General features: G+C 39.6%; 1 long non-coding RNA gene and 1 pseudogene across 2 annotated transcripts in view; both read left to right on the top strand.

Annotated features, from left to right (window-relative positions):
- The window catches only part of LOC141424936 (uncharacterized), a 158,588-nt gene that overhangs the window by 10,792 nt on the left and 121,391 nt on the right, over positions 1-26,405 (top strand). The gene's annotated exons all lie outside the window — the stretch shown is intronic.
- Positions 809-15,694, top strand: LOC141424935 (pleckstrin homology domain-containing family A member 2 pseudogene; annotated as a pseudogene).

The following is a 26,405-nucleotide window of genomic DNA, read 5'->3' as shown; positions in this document are numbered from 1 at the left end:
TAGGAGTCTCTTGTTTCTAATGTTCTTTCAGAGAGATGTTTATTTGGCTCATCTGTGGGTGGAGAAAGAGTCAGAAGGCTCCTATTCCCCCATGTTCTTGGTATCATTCCCTCATTGGTTGTTTCTATAACTATCTTTGTCCAAATAGTTTGCTGAGTTTTTATTGGGGTGTTTTTCATTTTTGAATTTAGGAATTGTTTTATATTTTGAATATGAGTTCCTTGTTGGGCATATATTTTATAAACATTTCCTCCCAGTTTGTGCATGTCTATTCACTTTCTTAATGGCCATCTTTTGATGAGAATGTTTTTTATTTTAATGTAACCCAATTTATTTATATTATATGTTCTTGAATTCTATTATTCTGCATAAAAAGCACTCCTTCCTATCTCCAAGTGTGAAGTTATTATCTTATGCTTTCTTCTAGATGCATTGTAGATTTAACTTTTAAATTGAGTTAAATAATCCATCTGAAATTAACTTTCCTGTGTGGTGTGAGATTGGGGTCAAGTTTTACTTTTTTCTAAATAGCTGTCTAATGGTTCCAGCACAATTTAGTGAAAAGACAGTTGTTTCCTTTGTCAAAAATTAAATTATCATTAAGTGTGGTCCTATTTCTTGGATCTCTTTTCATTTTCTTTGACCTACTTATTGATTCTCATGCTAGTCCCACCCTGTTTTGATTATAGCAGATTAATAATTAGCATTAAAGTCAATTTGTGTCCTCCAGTTTCTTTCTCAAGATTGTTTTGGAGCGGGGGTGGGGCCGGGGGGAGGGTAGGGGCGGGTGTTCTGCTGAGCTGCGTTTTCTCACGTTTGCAGCGGTGAAACTTCTCTGGCGCTGGGGCAGCGGCCCCGCAACAACTGCCTCGGCTGCGGGTAGGGGAGGAGAGCAGAGAGCGTCCCAGGGTGATGTGAGCAGAGCCCAGGAATGCCTTATGTGGATCAGCAGAACCGAATCTGTGGGTTTCTGGACATCGAGGAGAATGGAAACAGTGGCAAGTTCCTGCGGAGGTACTTTATTCTGGACACCCAGGCCAACTGCCTTCTCTGGTACATGGACAACCCCCAGAACCTGGCAGTTGGGGCAGGAGCTGTTGGATCCCTGCAGCTAACCTACATCTCGAAGGTGAGCATAGCTACCCCAAAGCAGAAACCCAAAACTCCATTTTGCTTTGTTATCAACGCCCTGTCTCAGAGGTATTTTCTTCAAGCCAATGACCAGAAAGATCTGAAGGACTGGGTTGAAGCCCTGAACCAAGCCAGCAAGATCACTGTACCCAAAGCTGGGACCCTACCCCTGGCTACTGAAATTTTCAAAAGCCTACCAGCTCCTCTGGCCCTAGAGAAGAAGCTGCAGGTGGCCTACAAGACAGAGATCATCGGAGGAGTGGTGGTGCACACACCCATCAGCCAGAACGGCGGGGATGGGCAGGAGGGGAGTGAGCCAGGATCCCATGCCATCCTCCGAAGGTCTCAAAGTTACATCCCCACGTCAGGCTGCCGTGCTTCCACCGGACCCCCCCTCATTAAGAGCGGCTACTGTGTGAAGCAAGGGAATGTGAGGAAGAGCTGGAAACGTCGCTTCTTTGCACTTGATGACTTTACCATCTGCTACTTCAAGTGTGAACAGGACCGAGAACCCCGACGCACTATATTTCTCAAGGATGTTCTCAAGACCCATGAGTGTCTGGTCAAGTCTGGTGATCTCTTAATGAGGGACAACGCGTTTGAAATAATAACCAGCTCCAGGACGTTCTACGTACAGGCGGACAGCCCTGAAGACATGCACAGCTGGATCAAGGAGATTGGGGCAGCTGTCCAGGCTCTCAAGTGCCACCCCAGAGAAATGTCCTTTTCCAGATCCATTTCTTTGACCAGGCCTGGAAGCTCCAGCCTCCCAAGTGGGCCTATTTCTGTCTCGTGTAGAGGGAGGCCACCTATGGAAGAAAAGAAAGCCCTCTGCAAGGCCCCCTCTGTGGTCTCCTCCTGGCAACCCTGGACACCTGTCCCCAAGGCCGGGGAAAAGCTGGTTCCAGCTGAGGAAGCTCTGGAGGACTCATTGTTCCTGCCTCGATTTGGGGAGAGCAGTACTGCTGGGCTGCTGCCCAGCTCCCGGATGAGGCACAGATCAGAGCCCCAGCACCTGAAGGAGAAACCATTTGTGTTCAGCCTTGACGATGAGAACATACGGACCTCTGATGTGTGATGAAGCATGGCCACAGGAGGAAGGGAGGGAAAGAGGGCTGTGACTCAGTTTCTCTGCCTTGTTTGTTGGAGGACATTCAGAGGTCTTCATGGCCCTCATGTCCTGAAGGAAGCCTGTGGGAGGAGTCCATCCAGCTGGCTTTTTGGTTTTTTTTTTGTATTATCAAGGCAGTGTATTTAATTTAGGAAAATCATTAGGTTAGACTCATAGGCGTACCAGTGGAGAGAGCATTCCTTGCCTCTTGTTGACTTTCCCAAGGTCTTCCTGGTAGGGGTTATTTTTTGTGCCTCCTCTTCTGAGGAGGTTGGGAGTTCTATTTTACCCCAACCAAGTTTTATTTCCTTGTCCTTGTTTAGTTTCTTCATTTCATTTTCAGTCTAGGCTCAGGATCTTAGGCCGGTCACCTGGTTTTATCCCATTTCTCTTTACTGGCTGGCGTTGGGGGAAGAAGCAAGGTGGTATTAACCCAGCTGAAAGATAATGAGATGGGGAAGATGAGGTCTAGCTTGAATAGGATCCACCCTGAGAGGCAGTGCTGGGAATATCAGCCAGGGTAGATTCCTAGAGAACCTTCTGGGGAAGATGGCAATCCCTTGTGAGGTGCACCAGCCAGCTGTGGGAATTACTCTCTTCCTCTTGATGCTCTGTGACCCCCAAATGCTATAGATAAGAGTGGCAGATCCAACAGTCTAGTTTCTGGATCAGGCCCAAGGATGCGTGTATCAGTGTTAGGTGTTAGGAGTGTGGAGAGCAGAACAGTGTTATTTGAATGGGTGAGGGGTGAGGGTGTAATGTGTGGAATACATCTAGCTCTGTGTTAGAGGTTCAGATTAGCTTGAAAGCAGGTGCCAAGAAGAGATGGGTGATAGTCATCCTGCTTAGCTTTTTTGATTCATGTTTTCCAGAAAGGAGAAAAGTTCTGTTTGGGCAAAGGCAGACTATCTTGAATCTTTGCCTCAGAGCTCCTTTCCAATGGGTCAACATTTGTCTAATTATAAGTGCTGTGTCTTGCGTACCCTGATTGATTTGTTACTTTTTTATCCTTGTGTTGCCCTTTGGACAAAGCCATGAGCACTTGCATGATGAAACCCTGTAATCTGAGGAGGTTCCTTGTACTTTAGTGGAAGTATCTATATCTATATCTATATCTATATCTATATCTATATCTATCTATCTACCTATCTATCTATCTATCTATCTATCTATATAGATAGATAGTGTTAGAGGTTCCAAGTTGCTGGCTTGAGATTTCCCAGGTTTCAAAAGAGCCTAGAAAATTGAGTGTTCCGCCCAGTTTTAGGGTGTGCCTCCTTCCAATAGACAGGTCCTATTTCCGGTGCACTTGGGAGCATATGTCTCTCCAATGCCTGTGACAAATTGCTACCAGAAACTTGTAGGGGATTCTTAAAGGGAAAGCAAATAGTGCTCATCTCCATTTGTAACTTTTACGAGCTAGATCAAGTAATTTTATTTTAATTAGAAATTAGTAACCTAATTTACTTAGTGACCTAAGTAAATCCCCACCCTCCTGTGCCCACATTTAATGCTGGAGAGAAAGCTCTTGTGACATTCTTCAGTGGCTTGAGGGGGACTATGTTTCTTTCTGGAAGTGTAGTCACTCTGAAGCCTGGGTCATGGTGAGAATTTGCCCTGGTCACTCCATTGTGGCTGTCTCTCACTTAAGTTTAGCATTGTGGTCCCAGGTTCCCCACCCCCACCTCCTCTTTAAAAATAAACTCTTGTGTACTTTTGTTCTCAGACATTTTGGGTTTGGGAATTACTTATTTACGAGTGATCATGGTCACAACCAACTTCATGTAGCATGATTTTAAAAAGCTATTCAAAATTCCTAAACCCTTTGTGTCTGGTTTTACCTTCAGATTTTTCTCAAGAAAATTCTTTGCCTAGTCAACAGAAGTACATAGTGTGAGATGTGGAACTAAGGAAAATAAGGAACTTTTGCAGTGCCTGGAAACATCCCCTGACTCATGGAAATGATGTCACAACTTTTGGTGTTTAAATTGTCACAATCTACTTATTTCTCTCTTTTTAAAATAAACTCTGCTACATTGCTACTTGTAAATTCACTGGCTATTATAATAAGCTGATACGTTTATATCCAGTTAGGTCTATTTGAGAGTGTGTTAAATTAAACATAATCCAATTTGTAGTAGCTTAATAAAGGGAAAACAAGGACTTTCTTTCTTTTTGAGGACTCTAACTGGCAAACACTTGCTAATGTAATTCCAATATCAGAAAAATATCTTCCATGAAGCCTAAATGTGAATACATTCCCAAATCTTATTTCAGAATTCCTTTTCTGTCTATATTTCTTACTTTCTGGCTAATTTTACATCACGGTCTTTTTTTGTGTCCTTGCTTTGTTTTGTTTTGTATATGAGATAGAATCTCTCTGTATAATCCAGGCTGGTCTTGCCTCAGCCTCCTGAGTACTGGGATTACAGGTATGTGGCACCATGCCAGGCCTTCCACAGTGTTTTCATGTGAGCCAAAGATGGTGCACACGTGACTGAAGCTAGAATGGGATGCAGTAGAGGTTAGTGATCAAGTATAAGCTTGGAAAAATTCTGAGTAGTTATTTTAAAGGAACCAAAAGACATAGTGCATTTTCCTTGTGAAATACGAACCATGGGAATAGTTGTCTATTCCCATGAGGCTTCTGAAATGGTCTTGACCTGTTGTGTGTGCCAGTGTTTCAGGTGGTCTTGTCTCTCTCTCTCTCTTATATATATCCTTCTTTTCCTTCAGTCCCCTTTTCTCTTTGTGTTATTGCCTGCCAAGTCAATTACAGTCACTGGTGTTAGGTTGAGTTTGAATAAAGCAAATGTTTGGCAAAACACAGTTTGTCCCCCCTGCCTGCTTATGAAGGTGTGGGATGACAGTTGTGTTTTGAACCCAGTAGGGTTGGCTGTGAAAATGCTCTCACTTAAAGCCCTGAGGGGAGTGCATGAAAACTTAATGCTTTTCAGTTTATGTGATCTCCTAATTGGCATGTAGCAAAAAATAATTTTCTAAAGCTGTTTTGTTGCTTGTTTTGTAATAAAACCATGTGAAATCCTGAAAAAAAAAAGATTATTTTGGATATTTTAGGTTCTTTGTGTTTCCATGTAAATTTTAGTATAAGCTCGCTAGTTTATGTTTTAGAAGCTTGTAGTATTATGGTTAGAACTTCATGGAGTTTATAGATGAATTTGAGGAGAACTGAGAGTTTAATAATATTGAATCTTTCAATTAATGGCTATAATACATATTTCCATTTATTTAGATATTTAAAATATTATTTTAGTGGGAGAACACAGCAATTGATCAAAGCTTGTAAAAATTTGTGCAGTGCTTAAGAAAAACAGTTGAATGTTAGTAAGAACAATAAACTTCATGGCATTTTAATCTGCCTCATTTCCATTCCCTTTTCCCCAGGTTCATGGTAGTCTTGTAAAGAAGCAGCCTGACAATCCTGATAACCACAATAAATAGCAGCCTGGCACTAGAGGGGGCAGCCAGGGAGTGATGTTCAACCAAAAAGGCCAAATATCTAGATAATAGATAGGTAGGCCCTTCCTGCCAATTCCCTGGAAATCTCCAATCACAGGGCTTGTCTTTGGGGCCTGACTCATAGTTTACTCTTTGCAAATAGCATTCTCACTAGAGTATCTATCAAAAAACAATGAGCAGCAATAATTTAACCTCACAGTGCCTGGAGTGGAGATAAAAGTTGGGATGAGCAATAGTTGAAAGGAAAATTTGAGAGATGACAGGTCCGTAAAAGGTGTGGAAAAGGTCCAACAAATTCTTGAGAATATAGCAGGCTATGTACATGTGCAGGGCTGTGCACATGCTAGAGTGTGTGCATGCTCAGTTAGACCTGAGAAAGTCTGAACTTCTTTTTTCTTTCTTTCCTTCTTTTTTTTTTTTTGATTCAGTCATTTTTCAGAAAGGGTCTCACAATTTTGCCCAGGGCTGGCCTCAGATTGCAGTTGTCCCTCTGCCTCCTGTACAGCCAGGATTGTAGGTGTTTGTTACTATGCCCCATCCCAAAAGTCTGAATTTCTTACCTGTGGTTATCCTTGAGATTCTACATAAGCAGAAGCTATGGTAAAGTAGAGTTGTAAGCTTCCTGCTGGAGCTCTGAAGCATGCACAGAGCCTCTCATCAGAGGCTGGGAGACTTAGTGGTGCTACACACAAGAAAATCTCGGTTTAATCATTAGCTGGCCACTAACTAACTAAGCTGGGGCTCAGTTGCACATTTCAAGTGATTGTTCTTGCATTTGACATGCATAAGAAAAACCTGAAGAAGTCTCTAACTGCAGAATCTTGGACACAACCTCCAGAGACTCTCAATCAGTACATCTGGGATAGATTCTCATCAATAGACTGACAGTGCAAATGAATGATGCAGATGGCACATAGAATGTATTTTCCTAAATGGATCCATAGGTATTCATTATGGGTTAGTTAATCTATGAAATACTGGTAAAAGAAATGGTTTGTAACAAGAGGCTGATGAGAATTGAAAGGTGTATTTAGCTGACTTAATCTCTGAGTACTTCATTTGAAATGCTTACAGGATTTGTTTAGAGACAACAGATAGAGAACAGTTACGTTTTAAGCCCCAGACTTACAGCAATCTTGTAGGGAGTAATGTTTGAAATGGTGTTAGAAATTATCCAAGGGTAAGTGAGTACTTTCCTGGGTTGGACTACATTATGCTTTTGCTCCTTAAAGGTGATTAAGGGCTCCACTGAGTAAGTTATGCTTTTGCTCCTTAAAGGTGATTAAGGGCTTCACTGAGTAAGTGCTTAGTAAAAATAAAGTGCCTATGTGGGCCTTGGTTTTCAGCATCAGACTCCCCCACCTGGCCCATTTCTGATTTGCTATTAAAGCATATCACTCATGCTAATCTCATTGCTAAAAATGTTGAGAGTTGTACATTATGATTTCCTTTTAACCATTAATTTAAATGCCCATTCCAAGCAGTGTTTCCTAAGATGTTGTACACAGCAGGTGTCATTGCTATTGAGTCATCATATTTTATTTTTAATATATAACAGATATCTTTTAAATGTAACTGCTATTCTTTTAAATTTTAAGAGTTTTGTTTTATAAATATTTTTATTATGGAACATAATGGGTGCATAGAAAGAGCGCAAGGTACAGTTTCTTCAGGTCATTTTCCAAAATATCAGGTTGAGATGGTGATTTTTCATGCAGAAAGTTTGTTGGGAAGTCCCTCAGGAGCACTTCTCCCGGGCAAGGAAAGGAAGCACAGTTGGTGGAGGGATAAGTTGTGCAGAGGAGGTGCAATGCAGTAACAACAAAGGCCAGCTAATGATTAAAAAATCCAACAGGGAACTTGGGATTTGGGATGGCCTTTTAGAGTCATCCTAAATTGATGCAAACTACCCATATCAAACAGTCATTGAGTTAAAATTAGTTCTGAAAGTGAGTGTGATATTGGGCAGGCAGCTGTAGTTAGCTTAGGACAAGATGGAATAAGATTTTGCTGAGAGCTGTCCTCTTTCAACGTTTCCAGAAGCTGAGGGAACTGGTGCTCATTCTGAAGTGGAGGTGGGAGTGGGGATTCTAGATGGCACCAAGGCATCAACCTTCATGCACTGTTTGGATAAATTTGTTTCATGTGATAAGTTTCTCTAGGTTTCTTTCTTGGGAGGGCCCAGCACAGGGACTAGCTCTTGCATCTGTTATCAAGGTCATTAACTAAAATTTGTCATTCTTCTCTCATTCTAGATATCCCTTGCCCATAACCAACTCCTCTGATGGCCTGGTGACTCACCAGAGTCACCAGTAGTACTGGTTAGACTGCCAGCAGGAATGACCCCCGAGGGGCCTCCACCTCTGGTCATCATGCACTTCTCAGACCAGTGTTATTGCACTGGCCGTTTGATTACAATTTGGCGGGGGAAAAACAAGGGGTGTCTAAGTGATCAACTGAATCCCATATATGTTTGTTTTGTCTCCATTCATTAGTAGTCAGGTCCACTTACCTGTGACAGAATGGTCACTCTTTCACTGATGGTCTCTTAGCAGAATGGCACTGAAATAACTAGATGTAGCTATAGATGAGATGCATTGTAATTCTAGCTGTGTCCTGTATTAAAGATTACCACAGAGCACAGGGTATTCTGGACTGGATACACAAAGTATCAACGTTGGTTATTGGAAATGACAAAAGTGGGGCTATTCTCGATTTTCCTCTTGATTCCTGGGCCATGTAAATTTCTGGTTGATGATACAGTGCTGTATAATGGTTGCTGATTGAGGTTGGTTTAATCTGTGATGATGGGTATCATCCTCCCAGGATGATAATTTTTACACCGGGAATTTAGCAATACTTTCTATCATTTCATTAAACCTGAAGCTCTGGCTGCTGCAGCATACAATAAGACCAGCAAACTTCCTGGTCATGTGCTCACAGCTGTCCTACTTTGCTGTAAAGTGGGTCCCTTGTTCCATGAACAGGCAAGAGTCTCTGTCACTGGGTTATCATCCTGGAGGCCTTAGAATAGCAGTACTGGTCAAGGCCTTGATAACAGGAAAGGCAAAACCTGTACCTGGAATATGTGTCTATTCTTGTCAGAACAAACTGCCAAGAGATCAGTAGGTTTCCAGTGATGGTGTCATATTCAGAGGCTCAGAATTTAATTTGTTTTATATTTGGCTGCAGTAGGGAATGGGAGCCAGTAGTTTGTATTGCCTTTGTTTCTATTACCATGGGTATTCCACTCATATACTTATTGGGAAAGCAATGTGGTCTGCTTTATTATAAATTGTCTCTTCTGTTGCAGATGCTCTCTGGTGAATGTTAACATGTCTTCACATATACTGCACACCCCCATATGTATGTCTCCATGCCTCTTTCCCCAGACTTCCAATACTTGTACTTCCAGTTCCATCACCAGCTAGCCAGGTCTTTTGCTATTGTCCATGATTCCATTTGTATTCTGCATTACTTCTTTCCCACAAAGCATCTCTGGGTTTAACTACTTAGAGTTCTGTCCATTGGGATGAGTTTTTTTTTTTCTCTCCAGCATCTGAGTTGAGCTGAAGTGTGGTAGCTATATTTTTTCTTGTAATCACATATGAGGGTAACCCATTTGAATTCAACCTTGATCTTTTTACTTCTGTCATTTAGTCATAAGAAATCTCTTATGTGTCCACAGGTGTGAGTTGAGGAAGAGGTATCAGTAAAACGTTTGTAGATGACATGGCAATCTGAGTCACATAGTTGCATAGTTTGCTTGTGTTTGGTTCTAGCTAGATCATTTCCATTTTTGGATGGATTACTACTGGGTCTGAACTCATGACTTAGTGAGTCTCATACAACCCCACAGAAATGGGCATCTCTAGCCTTGTTGTGTGGGGTTAAAATGAGGCTTCTTCTCTGTTGGGTCCAATAGCACTCCAGGAGTTATTTTTTAAAGGTGCATATTTATCTGACAAATATAGAAAGGTCTTGCTATAACACACCAGAGATCTATGCTGGGAGTTTATTACAGCATGCCATGACATTTTTCCTCCATTATGTTTGTAGAATCTATACCATAGAGTCTGCCAGGTTCTATAACCCAAGCAGCAAGGAATTTTTCAATTCTGGGTCTTAAACAAAGCTGGCAACCTCTTGTATCGTCTGGTATACAGGTTAGAACACTATTCCCAAAAGTTGTATATGCTGGCTTCAGAGCCTGAAGGGCCTAAAAAGCATATCAGTCTGGGCATCCTTCTTCATTTGAGGGTGTCCTTTATGCTAGTGTGTGTCCTGGTATGCTCCCCAAATCATTAGACTCCTAAAAACTTCAGCCTCCCACACCTAACTGCCAATTGCCAGTCTGACTAGGGCTGAAGGGTTTTTTAAGGAGTGGCAATAGTAGCCATATTCAAGAGGAAGTCAAATTCTATCACAAAGGAACTTCTACATATCCATCAAGTTAAAACTTTATGCTGTTCCACTCTTAAAAGTGAAGCATTTAAAATAAGGTATTTTTAGATGGTACCATCGGTCAAACATTGAACTTTGAGAAGGTTTTATCCATATGCTTTAAAGAGGTAGAAGGTTCTACAGTATCCAAGGGGCATGTCCCAGAAAACCCCCTTGACCTTCTCATGTTATAAGCTTGTTAGATTAGACCAGCAATTAGCAACCTAAAACCCCTGGGCTGAAACTGACCCAAGGTCTGTTTTTGTATAGCTAAGCAGTTAAGAATGGTTTAAATGGTAGCAAAAACAAGTGAAAAGAGAGAGATAGAAAGTTTTTGTGACCTATGGAACCTCAAATATATACTATCTGGCCTTTTTATAGAAAAATCTTCATGACCTCTGAATTAAAGGCACTGATTTCAAGATGGTAGGTGAGGTAGAGCTTTCCAAGTCCTCGTCTGTACCAGTATAGGTGCCTGTGATGTCACACTAGCTAGCAGCAATGCTCTGTTCAGTCTGCTAACCGTGGCTTATGGCAGCTTGATGGAATCAAGCTAAATAGGTCATGTTCAGCATTTAATGACATTTAATGCAGTAGAAGTTTGTATCACTCACAGTGAGCATTAAGTTGTTTCTCAAAGTTATTTCAGTAGTAAATAAAGTGGCATATTTATTACATGCTACAGGTTGTGAGCAATTATTTGAAAGCTATTGTTACCTCACTGGTATATTGTCACATTGATCGTAAGGTTGATGCTGAACCAGAATGGAGTGATCTTCCTGAGCTGGGTTGTCTGTATCCAATTTAATCTTTACCCTCTTCCCATTTTACAGATGAAGTCAACCCAGGAATTGAACAAATTCCCAGCATAGGTAGAATTTGAATCTAAATCTAATGCAAATGCCATACAAGAACAAAAGTTCTTGTGTACTTTTCACAAGAACTCTGTACTACCTCCTGACAAATCAAAATAGCCCAGTTACAACTGGGGGAATTGACTAGAAAGATTTTTTAAGGAAAAAGGAATCCTCGATAAATACTTTTATGACATGAAGGAATGATCAGCTGAAGAGACTTTGAGAAAGCTCATATCCTTTGGGTACTTCTAGTCTAGGACCTCAGAGAAGACAGGTTAATATAATCCCAAATGAGAGTGAGCTATTTTCAAAATATATTTTCATAAAGAATAGTGTTAAGATAGATTTCTGGAAAATATGCAAGACTGGAAGTCAACCACTTACATAGCTAAATGCATTAGGTACTGGTTCAATTTTGTTGTTTTTGTAGCTGAGTCTTCAAATGTAGAAATCCTGCTCTTAAGATGTAAAACAGATTCACTAGAGACTGAAATTGAGATTAAATTTTGGTAGGATAATGAGCTCTATGATCAACTAGTACACAATAGAGACATAGTAGGTAGTTCTTATATCATCCTCAGACACCTGCAGAAGGTAGCAATCTAATTTTTTGACAGGGAACCAAAGAGGAAAGTTACATTGCCAAAGTCACACAACCAGCAAGTGTCAAAGTCAGGTTTCAAGTCTTGAAAGATGGGAATTATTTATTATAAAATTATTCATCCAGTGAGAGAGAAACTCATTTTTTAAAAACAAAGCTTGTATGTCCCTGTTAGTCTGAAATGAAACACACGTTTTAACCCACCTTTTAAAAAAGAGAAACAATGCTGTTAACTTATGCAAAGGCACTCCTCAGTATTCAAACTTAACTCAAATTTTCTTTGCTAATCCATAAATCCTTTTACTTAAAGACAAAGCCTGAGTTTCATGCCAATCATCTCCGTTATTCTCCTGGTGAGCACAGACCTTGGGCTCCCATTTCACGCACTGTGCTTAATGGCCTGCGGCTCCTCCCCTTTTCCTGAGAGGTGAACCCCTCCTGGGTCTCTCGGTTCTCTTCTGCTAGTGCTGAAAGATCTTAATTTGGTATCTATTACTGTTCAGTATTGCTGATGCTGTACAAACACGCACTCAATGAAGCTTATAGGTGTTTCAGAGGCATTGTCTTAAAAACCCTTGGTGTATTGTTATTTACATGTTTATGGGTATTTTGTGATATTTGAAGAAATTGATTGGGGTTTTGGTCAGGCTGGGAATTCTTTATTGGTTTTCAATTTAAAATGTGGTTTGGATTGCTGCTATCCAAGCGTTTCCTATCCCAACATGTTTTTAGGAGCAGATTAATATTTGATAAAATAAGATGAAATTATTTGTTCATTTCATTGTTTATCTCCCGCACAGTCACAGTATTAGACAAAATGAAGCAGTCAGGTGCTTGTACCTACCTGTACAAACACTGTATGGTAGTAACTACAAATGCAGACCAATTCAAGTGGATCAAAGTGGCCACATATAATCCAAGTGGCATTATCTTTAATATGATGGTTTTTTGTTTTTGGAGAGGATATACTTTGTTTTCGAAATGATGCTAAAAAGTCAACCCTGCTCTGAGAGGATGCATTCTTGGGAAACTCAGTAAGTGCTAACTAATACAATAGTTAAGTTCCAAGCTCAAATTTTAAACAGTTTTTTCACCCGCATGTAAATTATGTACTGTTGGGCTGTCAACAATTATTGAGATTGAACATTCTGGAGCTCCTGGAGGCCTGATTATTAGTTGAAGTAATGAGAAATAAAACTGCCTCCATGAATTTTCAAAATGCCCTGAGAGTGGTGATGACACTTTTGGAAGCTTCTGGTTAATTCTGTCCACTGCCTTGGGGATCATGATCCCATGGTACACAGTTGGAGAAAGGACTGAAATTCCAAAGCTGCAGTTGACAGTCAGCACTAGGAGGTTCCTTGCTATTACCCTATGGTCAAAATCCATAAGGAATAGCATTGTAACTTGTGACTTACTTACATAACTCATGTGCTTCAGAGGCTGGCAAGAGAATAGTCAGTCAAGAGAAAGGGCTTCAGAGTCAGATTATGTAGGGTAAGTCTCAGCAATGTGAGGCTATTTACTTAGTGTTACTCAACTTACCCATGTCCCAAGTGGGCATGTTACTAATATACCCACATGGTTTGTGAGGATACCCCATACAGTACCCAGTGGTGTGTGGCAAAAGGAATGTGAATGTTATTGCGATTGAAGAATTTGCTCTTCTCTAGGCTGTTGCTACTATACATTAGGGAACAGAAGGTACAAATGGTATCAATAATTCATATCATAGGGAACTCAAGAAGTTCTGACAATGGGTTCATTTCTGAAGAAGTAAACTTGTAGGCCCCTTGCCAGAGTCCAGAATGCTTTTATGTGAAGGAAAATCATAGTTATATACTCATTGCTTTCAGTGTACTGTCAAGGTTCTTTGTTAGCTCCTTGCTTTGTAATCCTGAGGCTCCATATTACTCAGAAATGATTTCGTTGTTGTGACTAGACAATGTGTTAGCTTTGTTTTCTTTTATGCAAGTAATAGTAGCCATGACATAAAGCTTAAACATTTGCATGTCTTTCCACTAAGTTTAAGATAAGCTCATCATTGATCAAAACTGAGTTAAACTTCCAAAGGTGAGAGCATCTGTTTTACATTATCTTTTATGACTTGCAATATTTGACTAGCATTTCTATTGTAGTATAAATGTTTCAGGAGAAACGTCTCTGGTCTTCTCTTTCCCAGAACTATAATGGCACCAATTGCCATTAGTCCTTTGGGGACAATTTGCATGTGAGCAATTGATTAGTCAGCTGCTCTGTTCAGTTTTATGTGAGCTGCATGTCAGACAATGCCTCACATCCTATTAGGGGCCTTCCATTTCCATTTGGGGAGTTTCAGGAATTTGGTATCCCATAATAATCTGTCTTCTGAGCACAAAAACAGTGGATAATGTTTTCCATCCTTTCCACTGATGAGCCAAAAACTCAAGGTGCAAATGAGATTAGAGCTTTAAGATCAATTCCATCACACTTCATGTAAACATTCCCTCTCCTAGCCTGGAGAGCAAAGAATTTGAACTACAACAAAAAGGAAGCCAGTATCTTAGCACTCAAGTCTCTCCAGCTTTTCAGGCTTAACCTGCTGTGTACTTTTCCTGGAATCATTTATCACACATCTTCATAAAGCCCCTCACTCTCATTTTGGCTTGTTAGTGGTATCTACCCAAGACTGTCAAATGACAGTTCTAAGAGGACTGCTTACTAATCAACCAAAAAACATTTTTCTAAAAATTTCTCTTCATTTAGATCTAGACTTCACTGCTATGCACTGTTTCCTTTTACATAAATATAATTTATATTACCACCATTCTACCCTATATGAATATAACTGGCAGGCTTGGCTTTTGCTTTCACTTATTTGCTTTACCTCTTTCATTGAGCCTCATGCCTCTGAGGCAATAAACCTAAAATTTCTATGAGACAAGTTTAAACCCATCATTTCATGTAAGACCTAGTAAGCTGTAGCCAAACACAATCAGATAAATCAAACAAACAAACAAAAAACAGATTAGAAGTATATGATTTGTCTTTTGTTTGTTGAAACAAGAACATAGATGTTCTTGCTATCCCAATTAGAGAATTGCATGCCTTTAAAAGAAGTTGTTATTATGCTAATAAGTGAAGACCAGAAGTTTAACCAGGAGACACAAGTGACCAGGAATCTAGAACTGCTTGTTACAAGCTCGGTTCAGTCAGATTTTCCCAGTTTACTCATAAACCGAGATAGGCCTGACAATAGTCTATTTATGGAAGAGCCAAGAACAAACCTGAGCATGACTAGATTTGTTGGCATGACATATCTTTCTCCATCTCTTTACTTTTAGCTTGTGTATTTATATTTACAAAAGTTTCTTGTAAACAACATAGAGTTGGGTTTTGTTTTGTGATTCATCTTGATAGTTTACCTTTTAACTGGCATATTTAGACCACTGATGTTAACAGGGATTGATATAGGTGAATTAATACCTACCATACTTTTTTCTGTTTTCTATTTGTTCTTTGTTTCATTTTTGTCTTTAATTCCTTTGGCCTTCTCTGGTTTTAATTGGTATGATTGCATTTTCTCTTCTAGTATATCAGTTGCACTTGTTTTTTAGTGGTTGATCTAGAGATTTCAGTATGCATTTACCACTGATCCTGGTTCGAATAATACTTCCTAAGTACTACTTCCTAAGTAGTGTATTTGCTTTGTCACAGTGTATTCTTGATTCCTCCCTCTTGTAACTTATAATATTTCTGTCATTCATTTCAACATTGATGCTGTTATTTAAAACAAATGATCTCTTAGCAAACTATTTTGCTTAATTTATTTCTTCCCTAATGCTGTTTTTTTTTTTAAACATAGATCTAAGATACAGAATTCTAGGTTGGTGAGACTGTTTGTTTGCTACCTTTCAACACTTTAAGTATTTCACTATACTCTCTTCTTGCTTGCATGGTTTCTGATGAAAAGTCCACTGTAATTATCACTGCTCCTCCATAAGCACAGTCTGTTAATTCTTAGTCTATTAATTCTAACATCTTTGCCATTTCTGAAAAAGAATTTGATGAAAACTGAACATTATGAATTGGATATAACCCTTATCTTGCTAAGGGTTAGTCTGGTTTATAATTTGCTGCGGTTGTATGTGTCAGAGGGTAAACTTTTCTCTGGTGTTCTCATTTTTGTCTCCTCTTTTGTTCCCTAGAAAATTCTTCCTAAATAAGGTCTGAGATGTGCAGTTCCTTCTACTGAGGTCCCCAGTCCCCACAGGTGAACTAGTGATTAATTAGTAAGGTGTGAGGGGACAGGAAGCATTCTAGAGTTTTGGACTCCTTGGTTTTTTGTTTTGTTTTTAGTAAAATTAACAGCAAAGTTATTAAGAAAGGAATTTAGTTCAACATGATAAAAGTGAGGAGAAATGGAGAAAAAAAAGGAGAAACATTTCTTCTTCCCATGCAGGAAACGGGGACTCCTTGGTTTTTATTAGGACAGTCTTTGCTGAGCCTGTGCCTCTGGGTTGTGGTCCAGAAGTCCTTCTCCATGTTGGTTTTTCTCTTTCTCACTTAGGTGAGAGCAGGATAGAGTTGAGCATTTCTTTCCGCCATGTCAGTTAGCTTCTGACAAAGCCCCAGTAGCTTAGTTTTTGGTAAAATTTCTCTTGAATTCAGGCCTTGTTAAAAAGTACAGAATTCTGTGGCATATTTCACATATTTCTTCTACCAGAAGGGGGTCTTTTCTCCTGCCTTTGCTGTGAAAAACTGGAAGAACTACTAATGATAACATTGACAAAAGTGTAACCCCTCTTCCCCAGAAAAATCCAGGGCCCCTAGAGTTTTTAATTCTCAAACTTATCCACAGTAAAACTATCATAATTCTTCAATTACAGTGTAGATTTTTTACCCTAGTACTGGGTCCTGTGAGGGTTCTGCTAGTAGGTTTCTGCCCTGATAATTTACTCTCTGCATTTGCTTGTTTGGCTCTCCAGTTTTGGAGAAGGTGGCCTAATTCTCTGATAGATCTAAGAGAGAATGTTGATTTTCAATTTGTTCAGATTTTTGCTAGTTGTGTGAATAGCAGTGACAATTTCTGAGCTCCTTACATGTTGGACCACAAATCAAAAGCCCCCACTACCTAAAACAGTGCCTCCATCTAGGAGCAAGGGCGACTTATCTACAAGAGTCAGGATTAGGAATAGCTAACTAATTTTATTTAACTCATCTTTTACCAACTCATGTTCCACAAAACTTCCAGTGTAAGAATAACTGCTTTCTGTTCTAGGAACCAGATGGACTATGAGTTCAACAAAAAACTTCTGCTCTCCTTGAACTTTTGCTCTGGGGCAGCTACCTTCCTTCATAGGATAGGATATCCTTCTAGATCAGAAAGCAAACATTTTCTTCCATACCCAAAGAGACTATATATTCTAACAGTGTGAAAAATCACAGCGCAGCGGCACTGGCCATAATTATAGCTCCTCAAGGAGAGTAAGAATATTACATGGCATTTGACAGTAAGAAGTTGCCAAATGAATTCACTGTACACTGCTGTTGGCAGTGTCTTCTTGATTTAGCACACGTAAATTGTGTTTAATCATGTAGAGAAATGGTTCTCCTGAGATTCTCTGAGGTATAGCAGCAGGATCAAACAGCTACTGGGCCAGTGGAAGGGGGAGGGATGGGTGGGATGGAGGAGGAGGGAAAGCTGTCACTCATGTGGCTTGGACTTCAAGTTTAGACTCTTAGCAGTCTCCTGGTATTTAAATAGTCTCATCATATTTGGTGTCTGCTGAGGCAATGCATGAGGACTGGAATTTACCTCAGAATTATTTCAGTACAAAGAATCTCAAAGCCATGTGGGGATGTTAGGTGTTTGTCTTACATCTGATGGTCTTGCCTTGGTTATGGCTAGGGAGGCTAAAAAACTAGAGTAGATCTTTGAAATCTCAATGTCCTGCCAGTTGTCTACTTCAGCTGGGAAGTCTCTTGAGCTGCTTTCCCAAATGAGCTCTGCAGGGAAACTTTGACAGGTATACAGAAGCAGGGGTGGCTGGGTAGCAAGCAGCCCATAGGTTCTGGAACTCAGGCACATTTTTGTCCATTTTGTGGGACCTGTGCAGCTTGAGGCAGATACTAGTTTCCTTACTCTTGTGTTGGTGCCACACAAGTGGTTATCACCTTGTCTTCAAGACCCGCCCCAAACTTTTATAGCAGGCATCAGCACTTACAGCACAGACTCTAGGTTCCACCCTAAAATATTTATGTTTTCTTTTCTCTGCCATAATCAAACTAATTTATTTTTGATGTTATAAACTCAAAGCCACTAAAATGGATAAATGCCAATTTTGAAATTACTAATTTAAAGTAACAACAGAAGAAAAGCTAGGAATTCTCTTACAATTCAGTGTTCAACTTAGTTAATAGATACTCTCTGATGCAATGGATATGCAGATGTGAATACTTGCTTTACAGAAATTCAAAACAACCCAAGTGAGAGTTAATTTTATGTGGCAACTTGACTGGGCTATGGGGTGCCCAAATATTTGTTCAAACAGTATTTGCTTTTGTCTGAGAGGGTGTTTTTAGATGAGATTAACATTTATTGAATCAGCAGACTGAGAGATGTTGAATGCCCTCTTCAATGTGGTGGGACTCATTCAATCAGTTGAAGACCTTCCCATGAGAAGAGGAAGCTCCTCCCATTTGCTTAAGCTGGACATATGACATCTTTCAGATGTGAACTAAAACATGGGCTCATTTTGGGTCTTGAGCTTGTTATTTTTGAACTAGAAGTTATGCTATCAACTCTTGGTTCTCAGGGCTTTGCAGGTCTGAAGGTATACCACCAGCCCTCTGGGTCTCCATTTTGCCAATTGTACATCTTGGGTCTTTTCAGTTTCTCCATATGTGAGCAAATTCCTTATAATCTATCTCTATCTATCTCCTATTGATTTTGTTTCTCTGGAGAAGCCTAACTAATATAACCCCCAAAGTGGTCATTTTCTCATTTTATAGATGACACTGATTTGAAGTTAACCCAGAGTCACATAACACTTAGATTTGAATTGAGATTCACTTTCAACCCTGAGCTTCGCATACCCTGTACCTCAGTGACCACAGGAAGGCTGAGGAAGTGGCCACACTGGAACTAGAAGCCGAATTGTGAGAATTCTGGAGGACGGAGCAGAAAAGCTTTATGAGCCAAGGTAATAGCTTGACCTAAGGCACAGGATTGAGAATTTATGGCGTATTTAGAGAATATGGTGAGCTCTGAGGCTGTAGCCAGCACAGTGAAAATCAAGTAGACCAAGGTTCTTAAAACAGAGGTGAAAGCATTTTATGATTAGAGAGAGAAGACAGCCTTTAGCACCAAGATTTTATAATGGATGATCCCCACACTCCACTCTCATTCCTACCCGGTACATATATGCTTTCTTTCCACCTGATCTGTACCCAGGTAAATTCTACCCAGGATCCACAACCCAATTGATGCTCACTTCTCTGAAAGCATTTTAACCAGAGCTCTTTTCCTCAAATTCTTTCACAGAGTCAAGAGTCAATGTATTTATACAAACTTCAGGGAATCTTTCTCCTTGAATAGGATTTGACCTGCTTGTGGAAGCACTCTGGGCAAGGTTCAGGGCTGGCTATTTAAAAATTTATAGCGAGGCTAGGGATACATCTGTATTAGAAAAGATAAGCTAACCCAAACATTGGTTTTCCAAAACCCTTATGGATAAGCTAAAGTCTTTCTTTTCCCACCCTCACCAGTTAAAGAGGTTTGCTTGCTATAACTGTAGCCTGGATGTCCATTAGTTGCCAAATAACCACCTCTACACAATTCATCTGCTTGCCTTAAAACCTTTATATGGGTGATAAGAAAAATGACTCTAATTTCCAGGGAGGTCCATAAAATTGTTATAAGTCTTAAGACACTTTGTGTCATGAGAATCAATTCAGGGCTTCTCAAATGGTTTTACCAGCTGGTCACTCTAATTCTGCATGGCAGAAATAAATCACTGGACTGTAAGAGCTCAAGGACACAGGCTATGGAAACTTGAGTCCCTGCAAAGTGGGAAGGCAGAATCCAAAAGGGAAAGTCAACATCTTTCTAAGAGCTTTCTGACACTAGATATCAAGGCTCTTAGAAGGTTTTATCCTCTTAAATTATGTTCATTTGTCTTAAGAGTTTAGATTCATAAAGTACCATTCCTCAAGCAGATTAGAGGCATTCCTGACAAGACTACAGACCATGGGCTGCTGGCCTTGAAATGTTTCAATTAGGCTAAATGCCTGCCTGGAGTCACAACTCAGCAAAATTCACTTAATGGCCCTTTCATCAAAAAGTGACCAGCCCCTCCAGCCTACAGGTGAGCTGCTGATTGGAGTGACATACATCTCAAGAAGCCATGCATATTGTAGGTCCTTAATTGTAAAATGAACCAAACTGAGGTGCCTAAGCTTTCAGAATCTGAGACACGTGGGATAATTCAGTTGCCAATGATGGGCAAGTTGACAAGAATTTGCTCCTAACATCCGCTTCATGCTGATGGAAGCAGTCTGGGTGTGTAGCTCTTAGAAAGGAACATGCTTAATATCAAGTGCTTATTCAGAGTTTGTTTGAATGACATACTGTTCAGGGGTCTCTTCAAAGTACCCAAATGAACTCTCAGGTGTTCACTTTACCTCTCCTTATGATATTTGATTTTTTTGTTATTGTTTATCTCTGAGATAGAATGTCACTGAATTTGCTATGGAGCCCAGGATGACCACAAACTCATGGTCCTCCTGTCTCTGCCTCCCCAGTGCTGTACGACAACATGATATTTGAATGAATTTATTGCACATTAAATTCTCACTATTTTCATTTGTAAAACTTACTGAAATTAAGTGAGAAGCAGCAGACTGCCTGTCTCAGGCGAGCACACACCCTTTCTCTTCTTCCTTCCTGAAACAGTGGTCAAGTGTACCTTTCCTCCTTCCCTCCACTCAGATGCTACTTGGCAGTTTACCCTTATTGAGTATAAATGTATTCTAGTGACTCTTAGCATCAGCCTGGTGTTTTATCAGGCCCTAGCTTGGCCTGATAAAACAGGTATGGTTCATCACAGTCAAACTTGAGCTTTGCTTGCTCCATATATGGAAATCCCTAACCCAGGGGAGCAGAATGCTCCAAAGGGAAGTGTTTGGCTCCGTGCCCAAGCCCTGACCAGGAGTTTGCTTTAAGAAATGCTGATGGAGGAGAGAAGAGATACACTATGCAGTTAGAAGCAGCCTTCCTATGGAGAAGAGCAGCCCAGCCCTACCTCAAACCTCTGTTAAGCTGGGGGCAGGCAGAAAATTTCAGTGCTCTTTCTTTCTTTCTTTCTTTTTTTTTTTTTTTAAATAGTATCCTGGTCTTTCCTGCTTAATGCAGGGACTATTGGCAGTTGCCCTGAGAGTTCCTTCAGGGAGCACAGATTCTCTTGGTGAATGACTTGGTGAGCACTCATGAGAGATGGGCCCTTCTCAGGGATTTGTGAGTGAGCTCCTATAGGCAGGCATCCACTTTGCCTAAAGCAGGCCAGGCCACGTCCAAAGGAAAAGTGGCGGTGCGGGGGCGGGGGTTGGGAATTATCTCAGGCTCATGTCTCCCCATAAGAAACTGTCCTGTTTGGAATTACAGTAGGTAGATGAGGTGAAGAGCAAATTCTCCTGAAGAAGTGAAACCACAACTCTTTGTAGGAGAAGCAGAAGTGAAAGGAGCAGTTAACCCAACAGTCTTCTTCCTCCTGGAGGTCACAATGAGAAGAAAGACCTTGCTGAAAGAAGGCTCTCGCTTCACCCCTCCCATCACTATTGATGATCTGCTAACTTACCAAGTGGGTAGTAAAATACCCTGCCCTGAGAGGAAGCAAGAAACCCACCTCCCCAGAAGCCCTTCTACTGTGCTACAGGCAGCCAGATTTAGCTTTCCAAAGCAAGCATCATTGCACATTCATGCTTAGAAATGGACCAATGGCAGGAAGTGTGGAACGTGTCTTTTAATCTACTGGCTCTTCATTCAGCTCAAGGAAGAAGAGGGAAGGCTCGGAGTATCTGACACAGCACCTTTAGACCATGGGTTAACTGTGCACACTGTGTTTCCTTTTGTTTTTCAACCTTTACCCCAAGTCCAGCCTCCGCCTTTATACTGCAAAGTGCTCAGGGATAGATGGCTCCCAATGAGTAGCTCTGAAGAACTTGGCATTTTACTAAACGAATGCACAAATTTGTCCTTGGCCGTCTTCCCTCATGGAAAGGGTTGTCAGATTGAACAAATAAAAGTATAGGCTTACCCAATTGCATTTGAATTTTATATAGGTTAAAAATAGTGTGTCTCATTACGGTTTTAATTTGCATATAACTTATAACTGTGACTGTGGATCTTTTCACCTTTGCCTTTCTGCCTTTGGCATTGCCCAGGTGGGTGGTCTGAGGCACAAAGAATAGAGATGCCACATGAGGAAATTTGTGTGTCCAGTTGTTAGGCCTTTTCTTATTAATTTGTAGATGCATATCATATTCTCAGAAAAAAATTTTCTTTGTTTGTAATTTGAGTTTCAAATATTTAGAGGTTGTCTTTTAGCTTTGCACATTATGATTTTTCTACTTCAGAGTGTTTCACTTTTCTATAGTCAAACTTATGACTGCAGAATCTTGTGTCCAGTTTAGACTTTATCTACTTCAAGGCTCTAAAACAAATTCTTTAAAATAAAATTTTCATATTTTGAAAGTACTAAAATATTTTGATCTGTCAGAAATTTATGTCTCTCTCATCTGCATCTCAAATATTTTCTTCCAAGCCTATACTTTTTTTGTTGACATTTTGTGGTAGATTATTTTGTAGTCCTCTCATCTCCAGGAGGACTTTATATATTCTCCTGTTGCTATATGACCTGTGATGCCTCCCACCTAGGGAAGAAGGCATCTACACCCTTCCCCCATCAATGCATGCTTAGCAAATGGTTACCCAATATTTCACAGAATATTGTACATTTATTTTCTGCTTTAAAGAACATCAGGCATTTCAACCAAATCTCCTGTTCGATTCCCTCCACCACAAGAATGACATGTCCCAAATAAAGGCTTTTCCTTTAATCAATATCCAGTAGCTCCATAGCCAGTTATGGGAATCAGAAACAAATGATTATTCTTATAAACTGCTGAGATTTTAGGGTTGTATGTTGCTTCAAAGAACACTAATTCATGTTATTAAGTATATCTGGGTTTATGCCTTGTGTCATGAAATATAGCATGCATCCAAAAAAAGAAACAAGTGTTCGTTGCCTTAAATTACCTCTAAGTTAAATCCCATGAGAACATCAGCACTCAGATCAAGAAGTAAAATTTTGCCAGCCCTCAGAAACAAGATTGGACTCCTTCTCCATTCTTAAGGGCTGAGTTTTGTACCAGCCAAATTCATATATCAATGTCCTAATTCTTAGTACCTCAGGATGTGTCTGTATTTGGAAACGGGGTGTTTAATGAAGTAATTAAATTAAAATGTGGTCATTAAGGTGCCTTTTTATCCACTATAGCTGATGTTATTTCTATAGAAAAATGATATTAGGGCTGACAGAGGGAAGAACATGTTATGACACAGGGAGAAGATGAACTTCTAGAAGGTGAGAGACCCAAAAAGAAATCTGCCCTATCAAGTCTGTTAGTTTTGATCTAAAATGTCTTAACTCCAGAACTGGGGGAAAATAAATTTCTATTGTCTGAGTCATCTGCTCTAAGGTACTTTGTTATAGCAGCCAGCAAAGTAATATACTCATTATGGTGAGTTCCTCTCTGCCCACTAGTGAGTCCCTCTGCTTTCTTCCAAGGCAATAATTTATTTTACTTGGCTTTTTAATCTTCATAGAAATATGTGCATTCAATATATATGGTGTGTGTGTGTGTGTGTGTGTACATGTTTGTCTTCTTGTGCTCAAGATTATATTTGTGCAGCCAGGTGCTATGGCACATGCTATAATCCTAGCCCATGGAAGCTGAGACAAGAGGTTCATGAGTTTGAGGCTAGCTTGGGCAACCATAGTGAGACTCTGTCTCAAGGAAGGAAGGAAGGACAGGGAGGAAGGAAAGAAAGAAGGAAGGAAGGAAGGAGGGAGGGAAGGAAGGAAGGAAGAAAGAAAGAAAGAAAGAAAGAGGGAAGAATGGAGGAAAGAAGGAAGAAAGAGTGAGAGAAAGAGAGGAAAGAAAGAATAAAAAAGATTATTCTTGTGAATTTACCACTTTCTTTGCTATAAAATTATTCTACAATGTATTAACCTATTCTACTGTTTGTGGACTTTTGGGTTGGTTCCATTCTGGAGCTGTTATGAATAACACTACCATAAAAGTTTTTTATACTTCTCTTGGTGCTTATGGGCACATATTTTCTGCTGTGTATTTACAACAGAAATTCTAGACTATAAGACTATAAGAAATTCTAGACTATAAGAGTCTATTCTAGACTAAATTCAAGTTTAGCAGATACGAAAAAAGTTTTCTGGAGTGACTAAGCAATTTATATTTCTTCCAGCAGTTCAGGATGGTCTCTATTGTTTTACAGCCAATATTTGTTATTGTCAGATTTAATTTTTTGTCCTTCACAAATATAAAATAGTTTCTCACTATGGTTTTAGTTTGTATTTCTGTGATTACAAATTAGGATCAGTACCTTTTCACACGTTGATTGGTCATTAGGATATCTACAATGTCTTTTTTTTCCAACACCTATGTGTGCTTCTATTGGAGTCTCAGGGTTTTTTTCTTTTTTATTTGAAGATATTCTTCATATATTGTTAAAGCTGTTCTTTGCTGGTTATATATGGAATAAAATATATATTATTCCACTCTGTGAGAATGTAAACTTGTTCTGTATACCATATTAAAAAATAAATCCCAAATAGATCATGGGTCTAAATAAAAAAGACCAAACAATACAGCTTTGAAAAGATAATATAGAATATCTTCTTCATGACCTTGTAGTAGGAAGAATCTGCTTAAGTAGGATATCAAACATAGTCTGATAAATTTGATCACAATATTGAGACATTATTCACCCCAAACTGCTATTAAGAGGATGAAAAGGCAAGTCTACAGAGAATGGGTGATATTTTTAGGGGTAGGTGCATTTTAATTATCATAAAAATTTATGGATAATGTTTAAAATTGATTCATCAGGAAATAATAATACAAACATTATTTAAAGATTGGAAAACACAGAGCACATAATAAATGACTATTTGGGGGATAGGGATGGAGGTAAGGGTGGGTGGGAAAGGAATGGATAAAAAGACTGTTGGGTTTCATTGTCATCTGTGTATACCATTTGATTTGTTGGTTATGTGCATGTACTACTTTTTTTGAAAAAAGATATTCTTTCTTTTAAAAAGATACAGTTTCTTAAACTCTTAATACTTCTGTCGTGGGAAGTGAAGACATTCCCAAAATGGAGACATTCCCTAAAGCTTCAACAGTAAACCCAGAAATGTTTTAAGTCATATATATATATATATATATATATATATATATATATATATATAATAAAAATCATGAGGATTTTGCATTCTTTCTTATCATATATTCATGCTAGCTTTATGGGGAACTGATCTTTTATTTAAAGTACTTACATCTTTACTCTAAATTGCATGCTCAGGAAGACCCAGCAGGTTTATTCCTTGGCTTCAAGTAGCCCCAGGACACCCTTTGGAACTCCCTGGGGCTGTAAGTATCCAGTTTGAGAAGCATATTTCCAACTTGTTAATGCTGCCATTCTGGTTAAATACGTTATGGTTTCCAGATGTGGTATCTGCCTCGGCTGTCAGATAGGGAGCGTAGGATAGTGTAATTGGAACAATATTCATTTTGCAATCAGAAGATCTGTTTAGGTTCAGACTAGGATCTTACTTTGAACAAGTCACTTGAAACCCTCAGTTTTTAGACAACTCAACTACAAAATAATCCTAATAAATGACTATTTTTTCTCAACACAGTTGTTCTGTGGCTTATGTGAGAAATTATAGTGTAAACTATCTAAAATTTGTCTTCTATAGTATTGGTAAAAATTTTTTTCATGTCAAATTTTGAACATAAGTTGGGGATTATAATACATAGTATTGTCTTTATTGTATCTTTGTTTCCCTTTCCAAGAGGTTTGCAAAGACCAGCTAGTGAGTATCAAACATTTGCATTTATAAAATGTCAGACTGTATGTTAGGCAGTACCAATATACCAAGAGGAGTCTCTCTCTTCAAGTAATATAGCATTTGTAGAAATGCCTTTCACAAGTATGCATTCTGCATATTTTCCTCATTGTGATGCCTTGAAGAAAGCATTTCTACTTTCTGGGCTTCAGTTGTTTCATCTATAAAATGAGGATACTGAACCTATATATGCTTTGGATTCATTGATTCCCAATATTCTGTGTCTACCAGGACCCTCCAATACCTTTAAAATGAAGAGCAGTAACTATTTATTAGAACTGTCTCCATACTCAACATATGGGTTAGGGTTCAATAAGGAAGCACTCAATATTGAGTGGAGAGGAAACTGGTTACACTGGTGAAAGGAGAGCTGAGAAGCCAGAGGACAATGGGGCACCCTGAGCTGAGCTCTCACCCCTGAGGCTGCAGTGACAAAGGAGAGGCTGATGCTGCCAGAGGCCAAGTGTCAGGGTAACTTAGACAGAGACAGAACCACAAAGGCCAATCCAGTGGCCAGAGAAGAGAAACAACCAGAGCCAGAGACACCACCTTAGTTAGAAAAGACAGCAGTGTCCCCTACCTTTTCTCTC

Source organism: Castor canadensis, chromosome 7, assembly GCF_047511655.1.
Source record: "Castor canadensis chromosome 7, mCasCan1.hap1v2, whole genome shotgun sequence".
Taxonomy (NCBI): domain Eukaryota; kingdom Metazoa; phylum Chordata; class Mammalia; order Rodentia; family Castoridae; genus Castor; species Castor canadensis.
This window is presented reverse-complemented; position numbering and strand designations above follow the sequence as displayed.